We start from the raw sequence: 16,234 nt of genomic DNA, 5'->3' as shown, positions 1-16,234 counted from the left end.
TTATAAATAACCTCCCATTTAAGAAATTGAAGTTGGTTTTCCTGAATTATCTTTTAGTAAAAAAGTAACATTTTTATGAACTTATATTTAAAATCATTACCATCTTCCAAATACTTCTGGTAAAGCTACTTTACAAAGAAAAAGCTACTAAACATTTGGTAAATAAAATCAATTTTATATAAACACTTTAAAAAAACAGAGCAAGAAGGTACACTTCAGAGCACATTTGTGAGAGGAAAATTACCTTGATTTTAATATTAAAAACCAAAACAGACATCATAGAACAGAAAATATATTTATACATCTATCCTTTGTGAATCATGATTGCTAAGACACTACCCAATATGATATAGTACTTCCTAAAATGGATTGTTTTAGGACTTGCCATTGCAAATCAGAGCTTGTCCCAATGAAACAAAATACTGTTAATATTTGAAAAGCAACCAGTGTGATGTTTTACATTAATAGAATAAATAAAAACTGTATCATAATTTCAAATAGTAATTTGAAAAAATCCAATGCAAATTTTACAGTTGATGAATTAGACATCAAAAAATAAAAATTTATTCATAAGAACACACTTGGAGAAATTACCAGGAAAATCACAGGAAAAAATATTGTCAATCTATGCAGCTTGTCAAAGATTCTTGGAACCTGTAGATAACTCACACCAATCATATAAAAGGAAACAAAAATAGAAACTTATACAGACATTTGAACAAATGGTGTGATGTTTTGTATATGTTTGGCCCAGGGAGTGACACTGTTAGAAAGTATGGCCCTGGTGCAGTAAGTGCATTACTGTGGGTGTGGGCTTTAAGACCCTCATCCTAACTAACTAGAAGCCAAAATTTTGCTAGCAGCCTTCAGATGAAGATGTAGAACTCTCAGCTCCTGCACCATGCCTGCCTGGATGCTGCCAATTTTCCTGCCTTGATGATAATGAACTGAATCTCTGACCATGTAAGTCAGTCCAATTAAATGCAGTCCTTTATAACACTTGTTTTGGTCATGGTGTTTGCTCACAGCAATAAAACCCTTAGATAAATGGTAAGCCCATAAACATATGTCCAACATAAATGTTTCTTCAAGGAAATGTAAAATTAAGACAAAAGAGTGATGCTTCTAAACTATAGAGCCCTGCTAAGGAAATCACAATGATAGAAATTGATAACAGATGAAATACAGCAGGCTGCTTTTGAACATATACAATGTTAAACAACTTTGAAGATTGTTGAGGGTTTTGCCCCTTCTTAGAATTGGGAACAATCACCCATGGAAGGAGTTACAGAGTCAAAGTTTGGAGCTGAGACAAAAGGATGGACCATCTAGAGACTGCCATATCCAGGGATCCATCCCATAATCAGCCTCCAAACGATGACACCATTGCATACACTAGCAAGAGTTTACTGAAAGGACCCTGATATAGCTGTTTCTTGTGAGACTAGGCCGGGGTCTAGCAAACACATAAGTGGATGCTCACAGTCAGCTATTGGCTGGATCACAGGGCTCCCAATGGAGGAGCTAGAGAAAGTATCCAAGGATCTAAAGAGATCTGCAACCCTATAGTTGGAACAACATTATGAACTAACCAGTACCCTGGAGCTCTTGACTCTAGCTGCATATGTATCAAAAGATGGCCTAGTCAGCCATCACTGGAAAGAGGCCCATTGGACTTGCAAACTTTATATGCCCCAGTACAGGGGAACGCCAGGGCCAAAAAGTGGGAATGGGTGGGTAGGGGAATGGGTGGGGGGTATGGGGAACTTTTGGGATAGCATTGGAAATGTAATTGAGGAAAATACGTAATAAAAAATATTTATAAAAAAAAAGAAAGCTAAATGCATGTTCTTATATGAACCCCCAACATAGCCTCATCCCCATAATGAATGAAAGTGTCCACAGAAAACATTCACAATAACCCAAAACTAGAAACCACAATGCCCATCAACAAGAGAATGGATAAACTGTTATCTATGGGTTTGACCTAGTATTGATTAGTAAAATAAGGGACACTAGTAAAATGTTGTTCTGAATGTATCTCACAAACACATGTAGATGAAACTGAAGTGAAAATTATACTGTCATATGATCCCACTTACATTAAGGCTGAGTATATGCAAAGCTAATCTAAATTGGCAGAAATCAGAACATTGATCCTCTCTCTTCATGCTATGCAGCAAGTAGGTGGAGTCATTGAACTTTCAAGGCAGGTGGCAGTGGTAGTCATGAAAAGTACTTTATTGTACATCCAAGCCTAGTTTGAACCCCAAAGATCCTCTTGCTTTTGTCTCCAGTACTGACATTTCTGCTATGTGTCACCATGCCCAATAAACTGTTTTAGAGCATGTACTGGAAATCACTTCCTGAAGAGAATATATAGGTTCTATTCCATGTGATGTAAAAATTATGTCTGATTTAAAAGAAAGTATATAAAAGTGAAATAGAAGGAAATGCTGAGCTGGGTATGATGTTCATCCCTGTAATCATGGCATTTTGAAGAGCTGAGGCGGGAGGATTACTGTGAGTTTTATGATAGTAGGGGTTATATAGTGAATTCTAGGCCACTCTGTGTTAAAATGTGAGACCTTGTCTCAAATGCTGAAAATGTACATTTTTCCAAATTTAAGAATGGAAAATAGAAAAATAGCTTAAACCCACACAAGTAGTCTTTTTTTTTTTCTCTGTAGTAGATCCTCTGTGTTGGACAAACAAATATGTATATAATAGGGAATACCTATTGATAAAAAAGAAAAGAAAGTGTTGGAAAGAAAGAACAGGACCATGAAAAACAGAAAGGAAGAAAGACTGATGCTTGTTCCTGGGCTAATCTATTAAAAGACGAAAGCAATCTGGAAGAAAACCATGGCTTTGCAGACCAATAAGAACCTGCCAGGAATATACGCCCATGACCCAGATGAAACAGTTGCCTGGGACTTGCTGAAGCATATTTATAAAACAACAGAGCTATAAAAATGAATTTGAAGTAGGAAAGACTCGGTGTAGAGGAAGCAATAAGAAGCACATGAAATTAAAACTGACCACTGAACACACACAGACTAGACTAGAAGTAACATAAGAGTTCATAAACATGATGTGTGATGCCGATGGGACACGAAATACAAGGAATATTTTAAAAATTGACAAATGAATGGAAAGCTAGAAAAAGTTAAAAGTACAGAAGACAAAAATATTCATGCATGTGAACAATATCCCTTTAAAAACAGACTCCCTAATAAGCCGAGGATAGACTAATGGTCACCTGAAGTGGGAGGGGGAGCAACACAAAGTGGGGTGGGGCAATGAGGACTAAAGTTAGATATGAGTAATAAGTTCAGGTGGGCTAGAAGCCCTTTAGCTAATACATATATGTAAAAACAGCCAAATGACCGTCTCACCACAAAGAGTGAAGTGTCAATGGCAATGTTTATACCAGTTTCCAATATAATTATTACGTGGTGTCTACAAATATAGAGAAAAATCTGGTTGTACCTGATAAATATGAAGTTGTGTGTTGATAAAAACAAAACTTAAAAAGGTGAAAGCTCGCAGAGAAAACAACCAAAGTAATAAAGAGAACAAATATGAAAAAAATGAGACACAGTAAGACTCAGTAAGATGGCTCAGTGCACTGAGGCGCTTGCACACAGAAAATTTATGGCCTGAGTTCAATCCTCAGAAACCATAAAAGGAGAAAGGAGTCAACTAATTCTGTAAGATTGTGCTCTAACCTGCCCCCATCCCACACGCATGTATGAGTGCACACATACACAAAATGGTAACAAAGAAATATAAAATATGACTTAAAAGGATGTGGTCAATGAAACATGTTATTTAAGGCAGCAAACACAGGAAGAATGAGGCCAAGCATTTAATACCCACACAAGTAAAAGAACACAGGAAAACTGTTTCAAGTACAGAAAACTTTAAGGGATATTAGTTCATGAGAAATTTACAGGAATTGGGTTCCACAACAACAAAATGGCAGACGAGATACTACCTTCTGGAAAGAATGGTAAGAATTCAGGCCTGGCTTACAAGTGCTAGTAGGAGTCTCCTACGTACATGAACAGTTTTGTCCACATGGTAGTATAGCAACTGACAGTGTAGTGAATTCATTGTGAAATCAGTAGGAGAGATCAGATGATATTCAAAGACCCTTGAAAAACCTCAGATTTGTGACTGCTTGGTGGAATGGTTTAGTTGAGTTCAGGGAGAAATATACAGCATATGCTGGAGTCCTCTGTCACAGAAAAGCCAAGGAAGGTCCCATTGGTGAGCTCACTATCTCCTTTGGGGTGACCATTCCTGCTGTTTTCTGTGGTGAGACTCTCCAGTGAGAACTTGTTTTTGTTGTTTTTTTTTTTTTTGGTTTTGGGGTTTTTCGAGACAGGGTTTCTCTGTGTAGCCCTAGCTGTCCTGGAATTCACTCTGTAGACCAGGCTGGCCTTGAACTCAGAGATCCGCCTGCATCTGCCTCCCAAGTGCTGGGATTAAAGGTGCGCACCACCACTGCCTGGCTCCAGTGAGATCTTTTACATGAGTGAAAATAGTACCTACCAAGATCTAGCTCACACCAACCAGGTTTAAATACATGAGCTCACCATGACCTGTGAGTAAATTCTGGAGATTCATCGTCTTGCTTTGGATACTGGTGAACTACGGAATCTTGCCTTTCTTTGTAGACCATGGTATTGAGTAACACCATAGCCAAGGGTAAGTTTTTCTTTAAAAGTGTTTCACTTAATGACGGAGAGAAAAGAGACCAAAGTCGCATGCTTTATAATTATAAAGAGTCAACGTATATTAACATCAGCATTTAAAATCTAGAAGTGTGACAAGAACAAATTGCATTCTTCATCTTCCTAGAAGTCACTACACCACTCATGGATGATGTCACTACAATGCATTTCAAGCATGTTCACACATTCTTAGCCACCTAGAATACCTGATAATCTGCAGGCAATACAGACCAAGTAAACTACACCATTGATATGGAATAAGGAAAATTCACACAAAGAAAAAAATGCAGAATAAATGATCTAGTTTCTTTAACAATTAATATCCAAAGGGAAAGTCTAGGAATTCTATTTTAGGAATGTTTAATTATCAAAATCTTTCTGATGAAATGGTAGGTCACCTTTATGTCAAAGTAGAACATGTGGTGTCACAATGGATCATTATATTGTTACAATGGTACACTGTAATGTACATTACATTACCAACACTGAAGCACTGTGTTGTCACTATAGAGTAGTATTTTGGTGACATAATAGGGCCAAGGTCACAATTATTTTGAAGTCAAAATCAAATGCAGGACTGTTATGGAAAACTGTAGTAATGTCATGAAATAGTATAACACCGTGATGTCACAATGGAGCATTTGATTTCACTGTGGAAAATTGCTATGTCATAATGTGTCATATGCCATAACATAGCACTGTGGTGCTAAAATTCACATTGTGGTGGTATTATGTATTATTTATTATTATTATTATTCACTTTTATGATCTCATCATGGAACATTTTGATATTACAATGATAGACTATGATGTTGCAATTGGCTATTGTCCTGTTACTAAGGCTTAATGTGATGTCATATTGAGTCACTTATACAATGGAGATGCTACAATAGAATATTAGAATACTGTGATATCACAAAGCACTCTTGAGCACTGTAATGTCACAATGGGAGTACTGCAACTATATAGTTGGACACTGTAATGATACAGTGAAATATTGTGGTGTCATAACATGGAACTGTGAAGTCACAATCAAGTGCTACATTGTCACTTGGGAAAATTTTTATGTCCCAGTGGAGGACTGTGATATCACCATGGAGAATTGCAATGTCACAATGAATTCATGTTGTGCCTCTGTATCACTGTGACATCACACTGCAAGATTTGATGACACCAGGAAATACAGTGATGGCATATGCATGAGTAGATAGCATTGAATTATCACCATTCACCGCTGTGAAGTCACAATGTTTCATATCAATGAAATTATGCTTTTACGTCACTTTCTTTAGCAGGGGGTGAGTGAGTGGGCCAGTATATAGTATAGATAAAGGCAAATTGACTATGGATCAGTAGTTCAAATTATCTCTGAGGTATAAAGAAGATGGTTACATTGTTTTGTTTACCTTTGTACATCTTCCTATAATGAAGAAATATTTTTAAAATTTGGGTCTGCACATACAGACACAAAGCACAAAACCATAATGACTATAAGCATATTTTTAAATTGTAGGAGAAGCCCTTTTAATTAAAAAATAGGTACTGATGCAGGTATAGATTGTGTGAGGAACATGACCATTCTTATAGACAAGTATCTCTATGAACCCTATAACCATATTCTTGGTTGAATACTCTCTTTTCCTTAAGTTCCTCTTTCCATAATAAACCTTAATGTTTCTCAATGTCTTTTAACAAACTCCAACTCTACTTCGCAAAGGAGACAATCAATAATATGTTCAAGATATTTAATATATATTTGATGGTAATTCTTCTTTGAACACCCGTGGAAATCAGCACCAAGCTTTTCTGGTTCTGCCTTTTTGGAGGCAGTACTATACTCAACACTGTTTGATCCCATGGGTTGTTACAGTTTCATCTGTTTATGCCACCTTGGGTTAATCTTGGTAAGCTATATGTATATAGAAATATATCTATTACCTAGGTTTCAGTTTACTGGAATATATATTTTAGAATCATTCCTTTTTCATATCTAACGTTTTCATCTGAGTTTTTCCTCATACTCTTGGTTTCCTTGGATAAGGATTTCTCAGTTGTTCTCATCTTGTAAAATGGTCAACATTTCATTTTGTTAAAATTTTATGTAACTTTCTTCAGTCTCCAATTCATTAGTTAATTGCCTTGACCTTCATTAATTCTTTCCACATACAGTCTTTTGATATTATTTTCCTTCTATGTTTCTTGGGTGTACTATTGGGTTGTTTAAGATTTCTAAGATTAATCTGAGATTTTGTTACACAAGGATCAGTGAGAGGAATGAGGGATGAATATATTTGAAATATATTCATAGCTACAACATTTGCTTGTAGAGTCACCTTTGCTGGTCCCAACAATTGTTCTTTCATTTCTTCATTTGATTCTATTATTCTTTAATATTTAATTTAAAATGTAATTCCCCTTGATTTCTATAATGACTAATGGTTCATTTAACAATGTATTTCTTATAGTAACATACACAGTCTGCTACTGACAATAGACACATAGACACATGTAGACTGGAATAGAAAAGAGGACTCAGAAGCAAACTCACAGAGTTATACTCATTTAACTTTTGAGAAAATGGGAAAACCATACACTGGCAAAGAGACAGCCTGTTCTACATCATGTTGGGGAAACTGGATATTCATATAAAAAATTAAACCAGATCCATTTCTGTCACCCTGCATAGAAATCAATTTAAAAGCAAAGTCTTAATTAATATAAGATCTGAAACTATTAGAAAAATATGTAAGGAAAATATTTCAAGATTTAGACATAGTTCACGGGGTATAAAGAAATCAGGTTGGTCATGACGAGGTAGCTTCTTTCCTGCTGGCCAGCTTTATTAATTCTGGAAGGTAATATAAAAGACTAGCAACATTGATTTATCTGACTGTTTTTGATACACCCTCCACAAGAATAAACACATGACTAGTACTATAGGTCTGGTCAAGAAATCATGATGGTAGGTCACATGGCACAGGAATGAAACTACTATTATCATTTTGCTAAAGAAACATATTAATGACTAATATCCAAATTCTGTCTTTATAGCCATAGACTACTATAGCTCTCTGGTGTCATGAGAGAACTTCTTTGTGTGTGTAGTGGACATTGGTAAATACAGAAAATAATACCTGATCAAAGGAATTAGTGTGTCTGCAGGGTGCTCAGTCACAAACGAGATATCCATATCATATCCCTTTCTCATAAGCTTCAGGAACCTTCTAGGAAGAGGTATTAGAAGGGCTATGAGAGCCAGAGGCCATGGGGGACTAGAGTGTGGTCATGTTTCTGGACATGGCAGGAATGATACACTGATCAACTCCCAGCAGCTGTATTTGCCTGCACAAGGTCAGCCAGTCAACATATTAGCTTAGAGGGAAGAGTGGCCCATGAGGTCCCACACCTAGCTGAGGAGACATTGACTTATTGATGACTTGAGACAAGTGTCCTTTTACTTTAAGGGTATGACCACTCTCTCGTGGATGGGCTCACTCACATGAGTATATGAGCAGCACACATTGAACCTGGTGGGTTATCAAAACAGCAGCAACAAAAACCAAAGAAGGCATAAGGCTCAGAGGAGGTCGGGAGGTTGGGGGTCAATCTGGGAAGGGTTAGGTAGAGGAGTGGGGGAATGAATATAATATATTGCATGCATGTGTAAAGTTACCAAAGGATTAATTTTAAATCACAGGAAAAAAATAACTTTCTGAAAAGAATCCAATAACTTAGAAGATAAACAAAAATTCTGACAAATTATGCAGCATGATATTAAAAACCTTCTGCATATGAAAGAAAACAAGAGAGTGAAGAAGGAGACTACAGAATTAAAGAAAAATTCATGCTAGCAAGCCTCCTGAAAAAGGGTTAATATGTAGAATATATTGAAGAATTTTAAATAGTAAAAACTAGAAAATCCTGTAGCCTAGGCAATAAGTGAGGAAATGCTATGAACAGACATTATTCGAACATGCAGTAGGCACGGCACATGAATACAATCAAAAAAGTTCAACATTTTTAACTATCAGGGGAATGCAGATTAAAACTGTACTGAAATTCCATCTTATCTCAGATAAAATGGCTACTACTAAAACAAAGGAACAAAAAACAAAAGCAATGAGAAATGCTAGTGAGGGACTGGGGCATGGAGACCAGGATCCACTGCTGGTGGGCAGGAATGTATGGTAATGAGGTCCCTGAGAAAAGGAAGAAGAGCATTCCTTATAAAACTGCCATATATCCAGCTATAGCACATCAAGGCATAGACCCAACAAGTAATGAGTTAGCATATTACAGTTACACCTGTTAAATCATATTTACTGTGACACTATTCCTAATATCCAAAATATGGAATAGGCTTATATATTCATTAGGAGGTGAAGAAAATGTGATATGTAAACACAGATGAATTTCAATCTTTTATAAAGAATGAAATTGTTGTTTGCAAGAAAATGGATTAAACTGAGAATCCTCATGTTAAAGGAAATATCCAGATCCAGAAAAACAGAGTTTACTATTCTTTTGTCTCCATAAGCGGGATTGTTGGACGAGGAAGAGTACTCCTGGGATGTGAAGGAGAAACAGAGAGGGCAATGGACAGTAAATATAGTTAATGTACATGCTAGACATGATAACATTTCATTGAGACCCTTTCACTGTATACACTGATACTCACTAAGTGAAAGTTTTAAATGCTTTTTGGTATAATCTATAAACAACCCTGGCTCCTATACCCAAAAGGGTCTCATATCTCAAATTATTTTTACAGTCTTCTCATGTGTTTTGAGGCAATTCTCTGCTTCGGAACTATACAAATGAAAAATTCTCCCCAAACTTTGTTTGCATTGCAACCTCAAGGTGCTAGTAATTACCCTAAAATAGCATTTTTTGCCCAACTTAAGATTTCTATGGAGAACAATGTTTTTTGAAAATGAAACACTTTCAATATTATATTGTCAGTTGCTGTGAGCATCAGTTATTTCCCATTGGTAACTAAGATTCATTCCCAATGGCATATTAGATAAAAAAATCTTGAATGGGAGCCTAGCAGTTTTGGTGGTCTCTAGTCTGTTACAATCCTCAGAGGGATGCCACTGCTTTCAGTTAACTCAGGTCAATGCAATTATAACTCTGCCCAGGCTCTGTGTATGGCAGGTCAAGGAGAAATCAACCGAGTGGAAACAAGAAGAACTATTCAAAGAATCAACCAAACAAGGAGCTGGTTCTTTGAGAAAATCAACAAGATAGATAAACCCTTAGCCAGACTCACTAGAGGGCACAGGGACAGCATCCTAATTAACAAAATCAGAAATGAAAAGGGAGACATAACAACAGATCCTGAAGAAATCCAAAACACCATTAGATCTTTCTACAAAAGGCTATACTCAATAAAACTGGAGAACCTGGATGAAATGGACAAATTTCTAGACAGATACCTGGTACCAAAGTTAAATCAGGATCAGGTTAATGATCTAAACAGTCCTATATCCCCTAAAGAAATAGAAGCAGTCATTAATAGTCTCCCAACCAAAAACAGCCCAGGACCAGATGGGTTTAGTGCAGAGTTCTATCAGACATTCAAAGAAGATCTAATTCCTGTTCTTTACAAACTATTCCACAAAATAGAAGCAGAATGTACTCTACCTAACTCTTCTAGGAAGCCACAATTACTCTGATACCTAAACCACAGAAAGACCCAACAAAGATAGAGACATAGTACTACCAGAGGATCCCATAATACCTCTCCTGGGCATATATCCAGAAGATGTTCCAACCGGTAAGAAGGACACATGCTGCACTATGTTCATAGCAGCCTTATTTATAATAGCCAGAAGCTGGAAAGAACCCAGATGTCCCTCAACAGAGGAATGGATACAAAAAATGTGGTTCATTTACACAATGGAGTACTACTCAGCTATTAAAAAGAATGAATTTATGAAATTCCTAGGCAAATGGATGGACCTGGAGGGCATCATCCTGAGTGAGGTAACTCAATCACAAAAGATATGTGATTGTACTCATTGATAAGTGGATATTAGCCCAGAAACTTGGAATACCCAAGATATAAGATAGAATTTGCGAAACACATGAAGCTCGAGAAGAACGAAGACCAAGGTGTGGATACGTTGCCCCTTCTTGGAATTGGGAGCAAGGCACCCATGGAAGGAGCTACAGAGACAGAGTTTGGAGCTGAGACGAAAGGATAGACCATCTAGAGGCTGCCATACCCGGAGATCCATCCCATATTCAGCCTCCAAACACTGACACCATTGCATACACTAGCAAGATTTTGCTGAAAGGACCCCGATATAGCTGTCTCTTGTGAGACTATGCCGGGGCCTAGCAAACACAGAAGTAGATGCTCACATTCAGCTATTGGATGGATCACAGGGCCCCCAATGGAGGAGCTGGAGGAAGTACCCAGGGAGCTGGGGGGATCTGCAACCCTATAGGTGGAACAACAATATGAACTAACCAGTACCCCTCCAGAGCTCGTGTCTCTAGCTGCATATGTATCAGAAGATGGCCTGGTCGGCCATCAGTTGAAAGAGAGGCCCATTGGTCATGCAGACTTTATATGTCTCAGTACAGGGGAACGCCAGGGCCAAGAGGTGAGAGTGGGTGGGTGGGGGAGTGGGTGTGGGAGGGTCTGGGGGACTTTTGGGATAGCATTGGAAATGTAAATGAAATAAATACCCAATAATAAAAAAAGATGAAAAGTAAGGAATGATATGTTGCTGTTGATTCTATTTAATGAGTTGATTTCAAATTTCTTGTTGTCATAGGTCTTATTCATATACACACTACACAGAGAGAGAGGGGGAGAAGGAGAAAGAGAGACTTGGAGAGAGGAGAGAGCCTGAGAGCCTGAGAGCACGAGCGAGGGAGAGAGAGAGAGAGAGAGAGAGAGAGAGAGAGAGAGAGAGAGAGAGAGAGAGAGAGAGAGAGAGAGAGAGAGAGAAAGAGAAAGAGAAAGAGAGAGAGAAGAACACAAGCTGATTTCAGGCTAACAGGCATCACAGTTAACAGTTGAGCAATTATGCTGGCTGAAAGGAGCACACCTGTTCAATCCCACCTTCATCACAACAAAGACAAAGCTGTACTTAATAATAAAGCAATAAAGATACATCTCAGTTCAGATAAGACTTCTTCATTCCCTCTCGGGTCTCCAAGCATTCCACAGACAGGAACAGGCAATTCATTAATTTCCTCTGCTTCTAAAGTTAATGTCAACAACACTTGGGACCAAAGTCCTCCATTCCTGACCCGAATAGCAATGAAGCATTTCAGGATATTTTGGGGCCGTTCTGTTTGTACTGGGGGTGTAGTGATGTGTACAGGGAGGCTGTTTCTCATGCTCACTTGGATGGTCAGACTGGCCTTGTAATGAGTCAGCAACGGAGTCCCTGCCGAGACTCAGCAGACCTTGGGGTCAGCCTTCTATTTTGGTTCCCCTGTGACCTTTGCTTTTACTTTTCCCTCTTACTATCATTCTCCTTTTGAAGGATATCAAGAAGGCCAGATTCTGCAGAGTTTATATCCATAATGGGAATTGCTTGTATAATTCAATTCAGTCCATCCGGGCAGAACCAAGGACACAAGGCATCTAGATATTAGCAAAGGAATGTATTGTTTAAAGGACTGCTGAGGATCCTCTGCGTAAATCTCCCATCACTTGAACCCTTTTTTTTTTTTATTGTGTAATACTGGATTTTGTAATATTATTATTCAGAACAAACTAAAATCTCAAGAGGAAGGTCTATTTTCGGTTAAAACCATCCACAGACAACTGCAATTTCTGGAATTCGAAAAGCACCACGCCCATGTCCACCTCATTCCCTCAGCCCCGTAAGCAGTTACATGAAGTGTTATATTTTATTACCGCAAAGAACAAGAACAAACTTACTTCTTCTCACTGCTAAAGAACTTTGAGGAATGGTCTGTGTCTTCCATGCTTAAAATTTTACCCCAAGCAATGAAAAATTAGAGGAACTCATAATGGTCAGAGGATAAACTGGTAATTCATTTTCTCTTAACATAAAAAAAAAAATTGTAGTAAGTACACATTCAGGGACACTGTGATCTCAAAATAGCCAACCAGTCTTAGAAAAATTGTGGGTCCCACAGGGGAACAAGAAAAACCTCCTACGAACAGGTGGAGAGAGAAATCCGAGTGGGTTTTCACATACTGACTGTTTAGGCTGACAGTTAAGGTGGGCTCTGTCCTGATTCTAAGGTCTCAAGAACAAACAGCTGGAAGTTCCTAAAGCTAGGAACAAAATGGCAGCTGTGGCAGATGCTGCCAGGGTAAACTGTTGATTTGTCTAGACTGACCTTTCTTTGTGTGTGCTGAACTATCAGAATAGAAAAAGTGGAAAGCTCTCCTAAACATCTCATTTCTTTAACTCACAGGATTTCCACCACTCTAGTCAGTCTCTCTCTCTCTCTCTCTCTCTCTCTCTCTCTCTCTCTCTCTCTGTGTGTGTGTGTGTGTGTGTCTGTATTGTACCTTCAGCTCTGATGGGGACACTTTTATCAAATCTCAATCCAAAGAAGATTCATGCAGTGTGAGGCCTTTATTAAGGATGGCCTACGTCGCTTGTCTCCTATTTCCAGTCTATCATATTCTTCTGGGTTGTTTTCTTTCTCTGATATTTAACATAAAGATTTCCCCATTAAACTAGACTTCTTCCAAACACACGAGTCTCCTGGATGAGACCATGATTACTGCATCATTCTTTATACTTTAATACTATTACATATTCAAGTTTTAATCTGGGTTCACATGCTTGTTTCTATTTTATTCACTTGCATGGGTCTCCTGTAACATTCTGTGTCTCTGCCTGTTTTCACCTCACATCTTACAGTTTTAGAACCACCACTGCTCACATTTGAATATGAAAGTAAATTTCTATTAGCTCATTTTATTTATTTTGTCCTTTAATATGGAAGCTGTGTTAAGAGAATTAGATAAGCTATTTCCATGCCCTCAGTTCCTGCGAGTTCACGGTTAGCCATGAAGTCACTAAAGATGGCCCCTATGTAATCTCCACCCAGTGTCCCCTAATAGTAGCATGTCACATAACTCTTCTATTTGTCAATGAAAAAAATACATTTAGGACTTGAAATTTCTGTGTCAAGTGATGAGCATAGAGGAATGGTTAGAGGTGCTTAGCCATTCTGGCACTGCAGGGATAAGTCCTAACTGGCTAACTTATCTACATAAGATTTAAGGTGGTTTATATAAAAGTCCTGTGCTGACTCAGAGTTGGGCAGGGACATGGGAAAGGGGGAAGGAAATGAAACAAAGAATGTTCTCCAACCACAATAGAATCATTTTAAAGTTCAATACCATAAAAACAACAGAAACACAATTGAAAAAATTTCTAACCAGCTGACAGGTCAGAGAGCATGTCTCAAGGGGAAACAGAAGGGACTCTGGACCAAAAGGGACAACAACTTAAGCAATGCACCTAGGTTTAAACTTAGTTAAAAGTTCAAAGCATCGAATGCTTATATTAAGAAAGAAGTGATCCCTACAATAAATGATCTACCATAGAGAATATTTTCTAATACGAATGGTACAATTCAGGCCTGAAACTTGCAGAAGAAATACTATTTTTTATTTTATTATTTATTCTTAGAGCAGAAACCAATAAAATTAAAAATAATAACATACATTTTAAAAAAAACAGAATTATAAAGCTATGTCTTCGAAAAGATAAACTTGAAAATATGTCCAAGGCTAGCACAGACATGTGTAAGGAAGGTTTTCACAGACATCCAATAAAACAGTCTCATGACCTATGCTCTGTCCACACATTTGACAACTCAGGAAAAACCGATCAATTTTCTAGAAGACACAAGCTACCAAATATTTCATAAGGAATCTGAAGCACAATCTACTAATAAAATTAACTCAGCAGTTAATGATATCCCCCCAAAGAAAAGAGAATTGTAAATACAGAATTCCACCATATATTAAAAGAAATGACACCTTCTCTGTACAAACATTCCCAGGAAATAGAGAAGAAACAGTGCTAATTTATGTTGCATGGCCAGCTTTACCTAAATACCAAGAAAAAGACAGGACACCAGGGAAAACTATGGGACAACATTTGTCTTAGACACAAATAAAAAGTTCCATAAAATATTAGCAAGTGGAATACAACATGAATAAAGGTTTTATAATATAACCAGTAAAATTCCAGCTATGCAGGATGGAGTCCACATTTAAGTCAAACATAATATATATATATATATTTAAAATATATAGTATTTATTTTATACATGTAAAATTTACAATAAAGCTAAGATACGTGAGATAGTAGTGCATAAACCTTACAAACATGTATCAGATCTATATGATTCAAATGACTCAGCACTGTCATGGTCACAGTTCCTCCCTAGTTTAATGAAAACCAATCATATCTTTGATAAGCTATCAGATTCTAATGTTTATTTGGAAAAACAGAGGTGTCATTATAGCCAGTGCCTTCCCAAAGTACAATGATGTGAGAGAGCCGCAGTGCTTTGCTGTCAGACTTACTACAATGTGCAAGTCAGCATAGCTGAAGAATAGTCGCAGAGCAATGAGACAGAATAGACTGTCAGGGAACAGAGGTATACACATAAGATCAATTCATTTGTGACAAAGCAGCTCAGTCAAATCAACGGAAAAATAAATTCTTCCAATAAATGATGACAGGACAGTTGGATGTCTACATAAAAAAAAAAAAAATGAAAGAAACTAGAGAGGCAACAGGCTCCCATGTTCCATGAAAACCAAAAAGTAAGTGGTTATTAACTTGTAGGATGGTAAAGAAAGGTACAAGTTTGAAGGTACTTCATTATTTGGGAATCAGTACAAAGATAATAATAAACTAATCAATAAAGACAGTATCTAAAAGTAAAACAACAACAACAACAACAACAAAAGGCATTGCTTCCACAGAAGCCCTGAGTATACATCTTTTACATCTTCATAGCTCCCATATTGGAGCAGGAAAAATAAGAGTTGACCATGGGCCTCAGCCTCTATGCTTTGAAATCGAGTACTTCCCAGAGCTAATGAGCAAATACAGGAAGGACAATAGATGTAACCCTGGAACTTGTAACCCTGGAAGACACAAAGTCTTTCCCAAGATGGCTGCCTTAAGGAATTCTCATTGCCATTGCCAAAGATTCTTATAACTCCCTCCTGTTCCCTCTCTCCTCTCCCTCCCCTCCTCTCCCCTCCCTTTTCTTTCATTCTCTACAGTTCAGACCTGTAACTGTTTCCATTTTATTTAGCATCCTTCCTGCTTTGCACAGTGCATTTAACTAGTCTTGACACTGGCTTCCTAGATAACTTTCACTAAGCAGTAGGGTCATAAATAACATGAATGATCAGCCAGGAGGGTAGGGTGCAGAATAGATCATTCAGTGCCCAACTGTCCAGATCAGTATATGTGTGACTGATACACAGTGGCTATGTAATTGTTAGTGTT

The 16,234-nt window shown here is 37.6% G+C and overlaps 1 protein-coding gene across 1 annotated transcript in view; it reads right to left on the bottom strand.

Moving 5' to 3' along the window:
* The window catches only part of Fmn2 (formin 2), a 326,068-nt gene that overhangs the window by 42,466 nt on the left and 267,368 nt on the right, over positions 1 to 16,234 (bottom strand). The gene's annotated exons all lie outside the window — the stretch shown is intronic.

Source organism: Mus caroli, unplaced genomic scaffold, assembly GCF_978045245.1.
Source record: "Mus caroli unplaced genomic scaffold, Mus_caroli_1 scaffold_1, whole genome shotgun sequence".
In the NCBI taxonomy this organism is placed as follows: domain Eukaryota; kingdom Metazoa; phylum Chordata; class Mammalia; order Rodentia; family Muridae; genus Mus; species Mus caroli.
The sequence above is the reverse complement of the archived record's forward strand: the minus strand, read 5'-3'. Positions and strand labels throughout refer to the sequence as shown.